Consider the following 13,417-nt stretch of genomic DNA (forward strand, 5'->3'; position numbering starts at 1 on the left):
GGTTAAATTTGAATTTTGACAGATATCTTTACAATAAAAACATCTTCAAAAGGTTGGTCGATTTCACATTTTATGTTATCTACAGAAGGTGTGAATTATCCTTCATGCATACATCACTTCAGGTCTGAAATCGACCAAGTAATAATGACACACGGGCAATTCTAAAACAACATCTTTTGCACCGTCAGAGTTCAATGAGATTTTAAAAGTAAAGTGCCAGTTGCAACTCTAGTGATAACACTTTTACAGTGCATGATGAGGCTTCCTTAAATCATCCTCTGAGTGCCAATGCTGTTGATGGGAAATTGTGTTTTCCAAACATCAGATTGCATAACCTTGAATTGCTTTTTGTTCAAGTCATTTGGCTTAATTGTCACAAAATACGAAAAGGGTCATAAACTCCCTAAAATGCATGCTTTGGACCTTTATTTCCACAAATTGGCCAAATGTCAAGTGTTCTTTAGTACTGCACTGTAAAAGTCATACTTTTACAGTGCAGTACTATAGACTCTATGTTGTGACTATATAACAGGCCTACTGACAAATTCAAGTAATTAACAAATGCCCACACAAAGCAACACCTACCTGCAACTAGTAATATTGACAAATTTCATATCAATCTACCTTAATACATGATCAAACTTATGTACATATACATGTATACACAAAACCCTGTGTATTTCATTTGTAAGTATTTAGTGGTGGAGGGATTATATATTTTTTTCTATTAGTTTGTAACAAAGCAGTCAACATAAGAACACATTGTTCACCCAATACTAAGTTAGTCCTGTAAACCCAACACATGTTACGTTGAGGTGGAAATTTGGTAAAATAGAGTTAAGCCTATTTCTAATAGAATAACAGTCTTATAATATACATTTGTATACACTTCTCAAACAAAAACATTGTTGCGTGTTTACCATTTACTAAAAACATTTTGCCTTCAGTTTACATATTTTAATACACGAACATGTATTATTTAGAATACGATACAAATATAAAACATGTCCATGTGCATAACTAGAGCATTGAACATGTTAAAGCCTATAGTTTGTGCAGAATACCTTGTTTACGTGCTTTTAACAACCACATGACACAAAATGTTAGTCAGTCCAATTTAGCCATTATTTTCTAAATGTATAAATTTGTATAGTATATAGTGGTGGAGGGTTTAATATAATGTTATTTGTAAAGAAAGTAGTAAACATACGAACACAATGTTCACCCAATAGTAAATAACTATACTGTAAAACACAACACACGGGCTACAAACTTTAATATAGATCTTCGACTTTATGTAATATGATGCGAACAGGCAATATCAGTCAAAACCCGGCAATCCTACTTCCTATAGCAGCCTAGAATCTGTAGCAATGACAAATCAATATCTATTTCTTTTGGCCAAAAATGGAGAGGAAACTATTCTCTTTCTTTAAAATATATTCCTTGCAGAATTTTGATGCAAAAAAACACAGAATACCACAATTAACCCGAGCTGCGCCTACCATCCTTAACATTTTGCTTGATCGCATCACATCCATTAATTTTGCCTTTTGGTGTCTTCATCGATACTCGTTACAAACAAAAATAGTACTTGCAATTTGTGTAGTCTTATCAACAAAAACATTGTTGCATTTTTACCATTTACCATGTGTTTACTACAAACATTTCGCCTTCATTTTTAAATATTTTTATATACAAACACGTGATGTTTGCAATACGATGCAATTATAAACATTTTCAGGTATTACTGTATTCAATGCCTACGTTTTTGCAGTATATATATAGTACACCTGCTTTACCCAACTACATGGCACAAAATGGTAGTCAGTAGTCCAATTTAGCCATTGTTTTCTTGTATTAATACACTATATTATTTATAAGTATTAAGTGGTGGAGGGATTTAATGTTATATAATGTTATTCTTCTATTTTGTAAAGAAAGTAGTAAACTACGAACACACATTGTTCATCCAATTGTAAGTAAGTACAGAAACACATTACCATGATTATATCATTATCAACTCCATTGTACACCTTTAATATCTTAATAAACCAAACAAAGTCGTGTACATTCTAATCCTTGTATATAACCGTATAACTACAATCATCTTATATTTTCATACAGTTTTGTAGGTATATTTGGTTTTATTATTAATAAACCATCAACAAATCAACTATAATTGTGTATATCTATTTCTTTGACTCAAATTAGCATAAAACTAAAAGGACGTGCAAACCCGTCATGCTTTTAAAACATCACAACATCGCGCGATTAAATTAAAATGTCCATTTTAATTTCATCGCGCGATGTTGCGAGGTTGTAAGGGAACAAACCAAAAGATCGATGACGTCCTATAAACGAAACTAGTTTCGTTTAGGGGAGGGGTAAAAATACTCGATTACGTTTGTACAAACACATCGGTCTGAAGTATATATCATTATTATTATTATGTCAAAATTTTCAACATTTCATTATTTCGTTTCTGGCAGAGAGGAAGGGGGTCGGCTGAGAAACGAAACTAGTTACGTTTATAGAACGTCATCGATCTTTTGGTTTGTTCCCTAAAAGCATCGGAACATCGCACTGCGCTGCGATGTGGAATACGATTTGTAGGCGAGTAAACACAAATATGTTTAGCATTCCCACCCACTTCCTTTCATTTAAATATGCTTAAAAAAATTCATCTTCGGAACTTTCAGTTTTACCTTTTCATGAAAATGGTTCATAAGTTCTATAGACTTACAACTGTATAGTTTATGAAACACTTCAAGAATTTTTTGATCAACAGAGGGCCTAACCAAACAAAATCCAGCAGGAAAACCTAATCGAGTATTTTCTTAATCGACCTTATACCACATATTTCGAGACATAAAGATTAGCCCAGAGCATAATTTCAATACATTAAGGGAAGAGATATGAACGCTTGGACAGTATTTAATGTGGGACATTAGCGCACATCACACATCGAATTGCATTCTGAATACAAAGAATGGCCTTCTGATATCAACTAACTTTGATTTTTTGAAATTCGCAATGTAATACACATTTTATGGCAATTCATTAAAAAATTATATTTTTGATATTGAACAGTACTCGAAATAAATTTTATAAATCTGATGATTTCTACCTAAAGTGTATGTAGGTGGGATGAAAAGCCGACAATCAATTGAAAATTTTGACCTTTCATAATTGAAGATATTGTTGTTTTTTTCACCTTCAATAATATGGTACCAAATGAAGACCGGGGCAAATACCCTACAATGTATTTTAAGGATCTTCAGAGGTAGCCAGCTTGGGTTCACCCCAAGAAACCGATCCACGGAGAAAGTTTGTCACGGCCCAAAGGGGCGGAACATATACAGCACTCAACGTGATGATATGTGTGTCTTGTGAGTAGGTCCAAATATTTTAACTCGAATATACCCGATGACCCCTTTCTTAAAACGTCATACGCGATTACCCCTTTCTTTTAGCTTCCCCTAATCCTATTAAATCCACAAAACAAATTACGTTCCCATATTAATAACATTTACGTAATCAAATATAACAAAATTCACATACTGAATTCAAACATCCACGCCTAAACCCAGAACGTGCCATCATTTGAACAACGTCTGCGCCGACTGCGCCGACATAAAAACCCCGACCTATATCTAAACAACATAGCATACCAATCAGCTTCATCGGGAACAAATCGACCATTCCCATATATAAAATCACATTTTAACTACGACCACGCCCAAAGCACAAACTTGCCAATTTTAATTACGTCTGCGCCGACTACGCCGCCATAAAACCAGGATCTATACGTTGTCCAACTTACTTGTACCAACAACAAATTCAAACACTATCAAACACAAAACAACATATTGATGGCCTACTCCTTCAACGCCATTGCGGACAAATTCCCTCGCAATACTGCATCCACGCCCCATTTATAAAATTGCCACTTTTAACCACGTCCACGTCCAAATGCTAAATCTGCCACTATACAACTACGGCTGCGCCGACTGCGCCGACATAAAAATCAAGAACTATGTCCAACTGTACACGTACTGCCCACATTCACACACAATCAAACACAAACTAACATATTATAGTCATTTAAACTAATTTAACGTAAAGGGAAACAAATCCCCCCAACACTATGTTCCATTCATAAAATCACCAATTTTATCCACGTCCAAGTTCAAAGCCCAAAACCTGTTAATTTGCAACTACGTCTGCGCTGACTACGCCGACATAAAAACTAGACATATAATTTGTCCAGGTATACGTGTAGTACCTAATATAATTCACATAGACCTACTACCATACACAAACGGACCACATCTTGTACTCCTTCAACGGTAACGGGGACAAATCCCCCGCTAATCTACGTCCACGCCCAATTTATAAAATCCTCACTTTCAACTATGTCCACGTTTAAAGAAAAAAAACTGTCAATTTTCAACAACGTCTGCGCCAACTGCGCCCACAAAAAAACCAAGACCTATACTTAGTCTCCAGAATACCACACTCACAACATTATCATACACAACTCATTACAACACAATCAACCACTCACGCACAAAACACCTTATTCCCATGCAATACTGCGACCACGCCCCAAAGAACAAACATGTCAATTTTTCGACTACGTCTGTGCCGACTGCGCCTTGTTAAAAACCGACACCTATACCGGGCACATACACTCCCGAGTAGTACATCTAGCCAAAAAACATATACATTACAAACAAACAAACAGACTTCATTTTTTTCAACTGCGACTTAAATAATGCATCTACGCTGCATTGATTAACCCGCCAATTTAAACTGCGTCCACGTCAAACGCCAACTCTGTCGGTTTCTCAACTACTATAGTATGTCTGCGCCGACTGCGCCCACAAAAAAACCAAGACCTATACTTAGTTTCCAGAATACCATACTCAGAACATTACCATACACAAATCATTAAAACAGAATACCCCACTCAAGCACAAAACACCCTATTCCAATACATTACAAACATATTACAACTTTATTACCATACACAAATCATTAAAACAGAATACCCCACTCAAGCACAAAACACCCTATTCCAATACATACAAACATGTTACAACTTTATACAACTATACCCCCGAGAGGGGTATTCTGTAGTTACTCCGTTTTTTGTTGTTGTTTTTTTTGGTTTTGGTTTTTTTTTTGCCTTGTGCAACTATGGGGGGCTATCACTGTCAAAACAGTCAAAAATCAAACGAAGGTCTCAAAAAACAAACAAAGGTCTCAAAACAAACAAAGGTCTAAAAAAACCAAAGGTCTCATAAAAGGCAAACAAATGTCTCAAAAAAGCAAACGAAGGTCTCAAAAACGTAGAATGGTGTCAAAAATAAACAAAGGTCTAAAAAAAGGTCTCAAAAAACAAACAAAATGTCTCAAAAAATCAAACAAAAGGTCTCAAAAAACATGGAAAGGTCTCAAATAACAAAGGTCTCAAAAACAAACAAAGGACTCAAACTATACAAAGGTCTCAATACACATGAAAGTCTCGATGATCAAAACATGGTCTATGCACAGAAAGATCTCAACAACACATTTAAGGTCAAAAACCTCACAAGAGTCTCAAAAACGTCACAGCGGTCGCAAAATTCACGTTAATGTCAAAAATCTCGCAACGGTCTCAAAATTTACGTTAAGGTCAAAAACTCCACAAACCGCATAAATCTAAAAATATGCACTTAAAGTAGCTTAAAGTGTATGTAGCTGGGATGAAAACCCGTCCATCATATGAAAATTTTGACATTTCGTAATGAAGATATACATGACTGATATAGATAGTTCTCCGATGCGAGTTTTTGATCTTCATTCTGTGGCAGTTCTGTGCCTGCGCGTGGAAGTCGTACGTCTGAACTAAAGGCTCAATATTACAGCCGGAATCCCAATTTGCCACCAAGTCATCATGGTCATTATAATAATTATTGAGGGTTGAGAGCCAGTTGAAAGCCTTAACTTTGTGAGTTGCGGTTTTCTGGCTCTCAGCCCTCGATATATTAGTCTTTTATTAAATGTCTTTGGTAAAAATACTAGTAAACGAATCTTACCATGCTGGCTGAAAAACTTTCTGGTGCATGCGAATTAACGCAATCATTCCGATTACTTATTAAAGCCATCCCCGGGAAAGCCATCAGGTCTTGAATACGATCATAATTATTCTCGAGACGCTATACACATTAGCGATGAGACCCCGTGATTTTCACTTAAATCAACGACGTTTTGTAAAGTTTTCTAGAAAACTAAGTTTTGAAGAACGTTTGACGACTAGGCGCACATGATGACTGACTAGTTGTGTTTTCTAATGAAGTCCTTATTTTAATCTGAAAATAATTCTGCAGGGTTTTCCGGATTTATTTTTGTATGATAAGAATATGGAACGCGGCAATTAAAATCACTAACACCTACCTACGGGATTTAAAACTTCTTCGAAATGCACTTTGAGCTTTGTTTGCTCTATACGATAAAAAAGAACATTGAACGTGCCACAGTATTATTAAATTATTAAGTTTTTTATTGCTCATTTATTCAAACTATGAAAGTTGATAATGTTGACAGGGACATGAGACAAAAGGGGTTCAGTTGACTGCCAGTGAATGATGTGAATGCTTGTCATTGAGTGAATTAATTTGGATCCGAACAGATTATAGGTAAAACAAAGAAATCGCTATTTGACGCCAATGCGTGTCACTCTGTCAGCCGTGAATGCGCCTGAAAATGCTCACTTCCGGGGACATTTTCGTGTGTTTAATCACACAACCGGGGACATCTGCCAACCGGGGACGTCCCCGATTGTAGAGACTATACCACCTGCATCCCCTATGGCTAAAAAGCTTTAAAATGCAATAAAAACACCGGGGACACTACACAGGTGTAATGGTCAATTATTCCATCAAAAAATGTTTTTGAAATCGGCCATTTTGTCCCCGGTGTGTCGATTAAAAACACACAATGTGTGTGAGTGTCCCCGCTTTATATACAAGTCGGGAAGGAGTGCGTGTCACTCTCAGCCGTGAGTCTGTTCAAATGGCTATTTGACGCCAATGCGTGTCACGCTGTCAGCCGTGAGTCTGTTCAAATGGCTATTTGACGCCAATGCGTGTCACTCTGTCGGCCGTGAGTCTGTTCGGTCCTTTTGATGTATTATGACCTTCTTGTTTTATTCAAAATTTCACATTTTTGTCACAATTACAGCACCTAAAGACTTGATTTTTCAGGGTATGATATAGTTTACTAAATTACATTACAATCGTGTAAAAATAAAAATATTTACAATGTAAAAACATTATTTCCTCCTCAGCAAATGTCGTTTGTCTGGGGCAAATACGCTTTGTCCGATCTCATCATACCCATTCTCTAAACATAATGTTATTTAAGTGTTGACGAAATATTTGGCAGAAAATGTTTGCAAAATACATTTTACAAGAACATTTGACAACAGTTTAAAGACGATGTAGTATGTTTTCATGACCTTTACATAACCCGACATTTAATGTTATTAGGCCTATAACGTTTTGACCAAAACCAAGACCCAAATTATAACCAATTGTAAACGTTTTAAAAACGTTTTGTTTGCTGGGTCTGTTGTATGAAGACATAATTGACTCAGATGAAACATAGTAGGCCGACACTGTCAAAGAATTTACATGTGGTATGTCTACTTTATTTCCTCTTTACTGAATAAGTCAGCAGTAAAATCATTTTTTGTTTGTTTCCTTATATATATAGTAACTGGTTTGTATCCACAACAAATATATTCCTAAAACAATGGGTGAATCATCTGCAGAGGTACCAACCTGCGATTCCTTCCTGAATTCTGATAAAAATGTTGCCCCAAATAAAAAAAGGTCAATTGGCTTGTCAGATTTCATCAAACATATGAAAGTATAGGCCTATGGAAAGGAAATAATAAGAAATTAAGTGAGTGAGTGCAACTTTAGAATTTGTAAAAAATAAGACATTTATAAGCAAAATGCAATTGTTTTCACCCCAAATTTCATGCACCACCAAAACAATTAGTTTACCTGTCCACCAATATTATTTAATTATTTATTTAGTGAATGAATGAAATCTATAGATACATGTTAGTTCTCATCTGTTATTGTTAAATCCTCGAATTGGTGTTATAGTCAAATAAAATATCCTAACAATTTATTCATTTGAAAGAAATAGAACATGTTGACCGATTGCACCACAAATTTTGAGAAACACGCATGGCACAAGTTCAATATGCTGAGAAATTATAACACGATTTTCGACGGGATATTTATATCATTTAGGGATGACCATCAACATTTTCATGTTGCCCCTATTGCTACAAAAGATTGTTTTCTGGAAAGAACTCATCAACAGAAGTATTTTTGTGGTTGAATGGTCAAAATCGGTCAAAAACTTTTCGAATTATGAATTTTCAAAGTTTCCCATTCTGACCGGTCATTGGACAAATGTTGAACGAAATAAAATGACTAAGTCCGAAAATAGCAATGGGAGCAAAATTGGTATAAGCATATATTTACCTTTTATATTTCTTTATTTTAATATATATGCAAACATTAAACAAGCATATTGTGAAAGTATCAAAGGGGTTTCTTATGAAATGGCACTTTACTAGTCAATAGCATAAATTATTTCTTCAAACCGAGGCGCTTGTAGAAAACATTTGCCAAAAATCATCCAAAATGGCCGAAATGGCACAAAATCAAAATATACACTACACATAAAAAAAAATACAACTACAAGGGATTTTCAACATAGGAATCCAAACAATCAAGTACCAACATGCACAGCTTTGTCCTTATATCACTTTTGGGTTTTTAACAAAATGTTATCAAACCTCTACTGTGATTGGCAGCTGCATTTATAGCTGATAATGCCCAGCCATTCAGCAAGTGGCTAATAACTGACCATGCTGACCTTGATAGGCTTGAATGAACACTGGCATCTGCTACAAAACCATCACACTCTAGGACCTGGTCACTCCATAATGCTACAGGGAGCACAGTACTTTAACAATGGAGTGAAAGTCTCATTATTGATTAGGCGCGGATTTTAAAAGTACAGCTCCTGTGCGTGTATAGCAGCAAGTCAGTGTAGATGGTATAAATATAAGAAAATGTTTAGGGTTGAGATCAGGTGAAAAATACATCAAATGAGCACGAAACTTCACATTTATGTTCAGAAAGGTGTCTATTTAACATGACTCGAAAGGTGTATGGAAATTCCAAAGGGAAGCTGGTGATTTAATTTGTAACTCGAGATCTACTTGTCCATTTTTTTAACCTTTTTACAGAGGGTATGATAAGTTATACTATTCATCATATACCCCTGCATATCGAAATTCAACAATATTCAATATCCAAAGCAATATCCTCACTATAATAGGTCCCAAAAACAAAATTTTTCCCCACCCTACATAATCGCAAATTGACACGAAAGCTTCATTCCCATTTATTTCATCCAAAACGGTCCTGTCATACATCTTCCCCAATCAAACACATTTCTCTTGCATTTGATCATTTCCTACTCTTCCCTAGAAAAATCATTATAATACCAAATCTACACACCATGGAATTCACCATATCACGTCCATGAAAGCACTATTCATCATATACCCCTGCATAACGAAATTCAACAATATTCAATATCCAAAGCAATATCCTCACTACAATAGGTCCCATAAACAGAAATCCCCCACCCCACATAATCGCAAATTGACACGAAAGCTTCATTCCCATTTATTTCATCCAAAACGGTCCTGTCATACACCTTCCCCAATCAAACACATTTCTCTTGCATTTTGATCATCTTCTACTCTTCCCTAGAAAAATCATTATAATACCAAATCTACACACCATGGAATTCACCATCACGTCCAAGCTCACATTGGGCGCCCCATTCCTTTCTTTAAAGGAATTTTTATTACAGAGGGTATGATAAGTTATGTTGCTGTAATTTGCAGGATAGTTACAAAACATAATTGGCATTAACATCCTCAATTTTACAGAAAAATTATGAAAAATAAAAGAATGAGCTCAATTTAGAAATGTCTGTGCGAGCAGTGCACAGTTGAGCTCCCTGCATGTCTATGGGAGTGTTCTAATCAAGTTGATGGTTCATTGGTCATCCCTATCATGATTATGTTGAGGTATATTTTTATATCATTTAGAAGTGTATGTAGGCCTAAGCAATTAATTCTTACAAGCGACGACCATCGTAGGAATCCAGGTCAACACTGTAAAATGGTTTCTTGCCATTAGAATGCCTTCAACAGTAGCAAACATGAGAAATTGAAATTGAAATTGAATCTGAATCTATAAGTCACGTATCTGTGAAACCAGTTTTAAGACGCTTCTAAGTCACGTATCTGTGCAAAACATCTCAAAATTTAATTAAGACACATTGTCACGTCTCTGCACAAAACATCTCAAAATTTAAGACACAAAGTAACTCTCCATGCATGAAACATCTGAAAATTTAAGACACAAAGTCACTTCTCTGTGAAGCCAGTTTTGAGACGCTTCACCAGAAAGACACAAAGTCATTAGTCATATCTCTGCGCAAATATCCAAAAATTTAAGACACAAATTCGCGTCTCTGCGCAAAACATCTCAAAATATCAGACACAAAGTCCTGTCTCCATGCACAACGACGACATGTCTAAAATACAAGACGTGCAAATCTAAATTGAAACCAGTTTTGCCACACATCTTGATTTTGTGTCTTTTGATAAGACATGACTGCTGGAAGACATGTCTTAATTAATCACGTGTCTTAGCTTGTGTCTTCAGCCAAGACATAAATTTATATTTTAAGTTTCTCATGTTGAGGACATGTCAATTTGCAAGACTTTGCTGCCAAAAGCTTGCGAAATACCATATTTACAACGAAGGAATTCAATTTGAAATCGCAGCAATTTTGAGGAAAAGCATAAAATTTGGCACAGTTATCTAGACTTGAATATGTTGAACACGTAAAGTAAGCTAGCAGACGACGGGAGAGAAACTGGTAAAATATTATTTAGAATAATGATATTCTATGGAAATGAGTATTGGGAACTATTCAGGATTATCTGACTAGCCTCAGATTTGAGTTGAAATTATCTTCTTTAATTGTAATTTTTGGGAAAACGTTAACGTCATCTTACAAATTTCCTCAATAATTAATATATACCGTAGTGAATATGGATTCAGACCGTTACAAAACATTGATCTCAATCGACGGGTTGGATCTCAAAACTTTTGCCTTGACCATATTTTTTTTCATCTATAGATATTGGTCTTATAAGGAAAATGTACACGAAGCAACCAGTCGCTTTATAGCTGAGAAAATAAAATTTATGCAGGGAAATTCATTTGTGGTGTGGATCCTCATTAAATTGGCCACAAACAAATACTTGTAGCCTAAGTAAATAAATGCCAGAAACTCTGTTATTTTCTCCTGGCATCCATACTAAAAAAGACAATTTTAAGGTTCGTTATATTCCTTTATATTAAGGGGTACTACACCTCTGCCCAATTTTGAGCTTATTTTGCATTTTTCCCAAAATTATAGCGCATTGGTGACAAGTAAGATATGTATTATAGGGCAAGGACTACAACTACTGCACTGGAAATTTTTATATCAACACAGACAACAGTTGTGGAGTTACAGTCAAAAATGAGGGAAAACCAATATTTGATCAATAAATCAATAACTACTTTCCTTGAGTAGCTGAATTTTCTGTGTAGTTGTAATCCTTGCCCTATAATATACATATCTTACTTGTCACCAATACGCTATAATTTTTGAGAAAAATGCAAAAATAGGTACAAAATTGGCCAGGGGTGTAGTACCCCTTAAACATTAAGTTTAATTTCTTCTATTTAACTACTTAATATTATATTATGCAACTCATGAACAATTTTAAGTACGGAAGTAATCAGTCGCTTTAATGACTGACATATTACATTTGGTGGAGTGGACCCTAGTAATTAGGCCTTATGATCACTACGTTTGGAAGAACACAGTATCCTGTTTATAGTTTCTATAATTTTATTAATTTCACTAAATTCGTATCAAGCAAATTATGTACATCATGTACAAACCAGTGCAATTTAGTGTATTAATCAAATTAAATGCTGAAATCAATGGAACATTGCATGGGAACCGATTGTCATTGATATGTACACAAATCTGCAATTGGGGTTGCAACACATTTTTTGCGCTGAATACTTTTTGCGTGGTTCCTTTGAAATTAAAAAAAAAACACGCAAAAGTATCACTCGTTTTGCTTCATGAAAATAATATCATGGAAATTAAAACATGTTTTGATATTCTTAAAACAAGCGCGAAACAAACAGGATAAAAATATTGCACAATACACGGAACTTAAATATATTTCTTACCGTTAGTTTTCCGTATCACAAGACTAAGTCGGTACTGTCGGATTTTGGACTTTGGTGTATAGTAAGCTTATGCACTGGAATCCCAGGATTGGAATTAGTACGAAGATTAAAATCCGACGACAACATTCATGAAAACCGACATGCTTCCGGCGCTACTACCCTCGTGCGCCGAAGCTTGATTATCAAGTCCTGTCGACGACGTATCGTGTGATTTTGGTTAGTCTCTTTCTGCTGGCGATCCGGCGTTATCCTTTGTTATGATATCCTTTGCCGACAGGTTACGAAAATGACTGTCGGCCCGGACTGTCGGCAATGAATACCGACGTTACTAAGTTTATATCCCGACGCCGCGCCGGTGTGATATCTCAACTCAATTGGGTGAAGTCACCCAAGGCGCCGATATGTTGCAGATATGATTTTTTCCTCTTTGATTTGGAAATTAATGAACGTTCATTCAGTTAAAGGTATGATATACACATAGAGATCCTCAGCCATGTCAGCTAGCGCTGCCTATTATCAAAAAGAAGGCTCAAACCTCAAGAACTGAAAACTATTTTCGCACTAACTTTTAATACGAGATTGGTATAGAGATGCCATTGAACGTGCAATCATATATATTTTAGTACATTTCACGATTCATTTGTTTCTTCATTGTATTGAGCCATGTGTAACTGATCAGCTTGTGGGTGAACTTTCTATTTGATAAATAATGTGACCTTTGACCACAATTTTAACTTGTTTATATTAAAAAAAAAAAAACCATATTATTGATTGTAATTTATTTTTATATAAATCATTATTTTAGGACTATTGTTTCCCCATCCAAAAAAAACACCCAAGCAAAATTATATAGTCTGACAGTATATTAAACAGCAAGATGTCAAAAAAGGTAAGACTGGACCGTATACGTATAGGAAATAGGGTCATTCAAAATGTTATCAGAAATTTTTTCTAATCTCATGAATTCAGCTCTCATTACATGCATTGTATACTTTTGA

At 35.3% G+C, this 13,417-nt stretch overlaps 1 protein-coding gene across 2 annotated transcripts in view; it reads right to left on the reverse strand.

The window, feature by feature from the left end:
* Nucleotides 1–13,033, reverse strand: part of LOC140163091 (uncharacterized) — a 75,804-nt gene extending 62,771 nt beyond the window's left edge. For both annotated transcript variants that reach the window (XR_011860403.1, XM_072186465.1), the window contains exon 1: nt 12,420–13,033. The gene's annotated coding sequence lies outside the window, so the exon portion shown is untranslated. The remainder of the gene's footprint in view (nt 1–12,419) is intronic.
* Nucleotides 13,034–13,417: the final 384 nt, after the last annotated feature.

Source organism: Amphiura filiformis, chromosome 10 (genome assembly GCF_039555335.1).
Source record: "Amphiura filiformis chromosome 10, Afil_fr2py, whole genome shotgun sequence".
Classification (NCBI taxonomy): Eukaryota; Metazoa; Echinodermata; class Ophiuroidea; order Amphilepidida; family Amphiuridae; genus Amphiura; species Amphiura filiformis.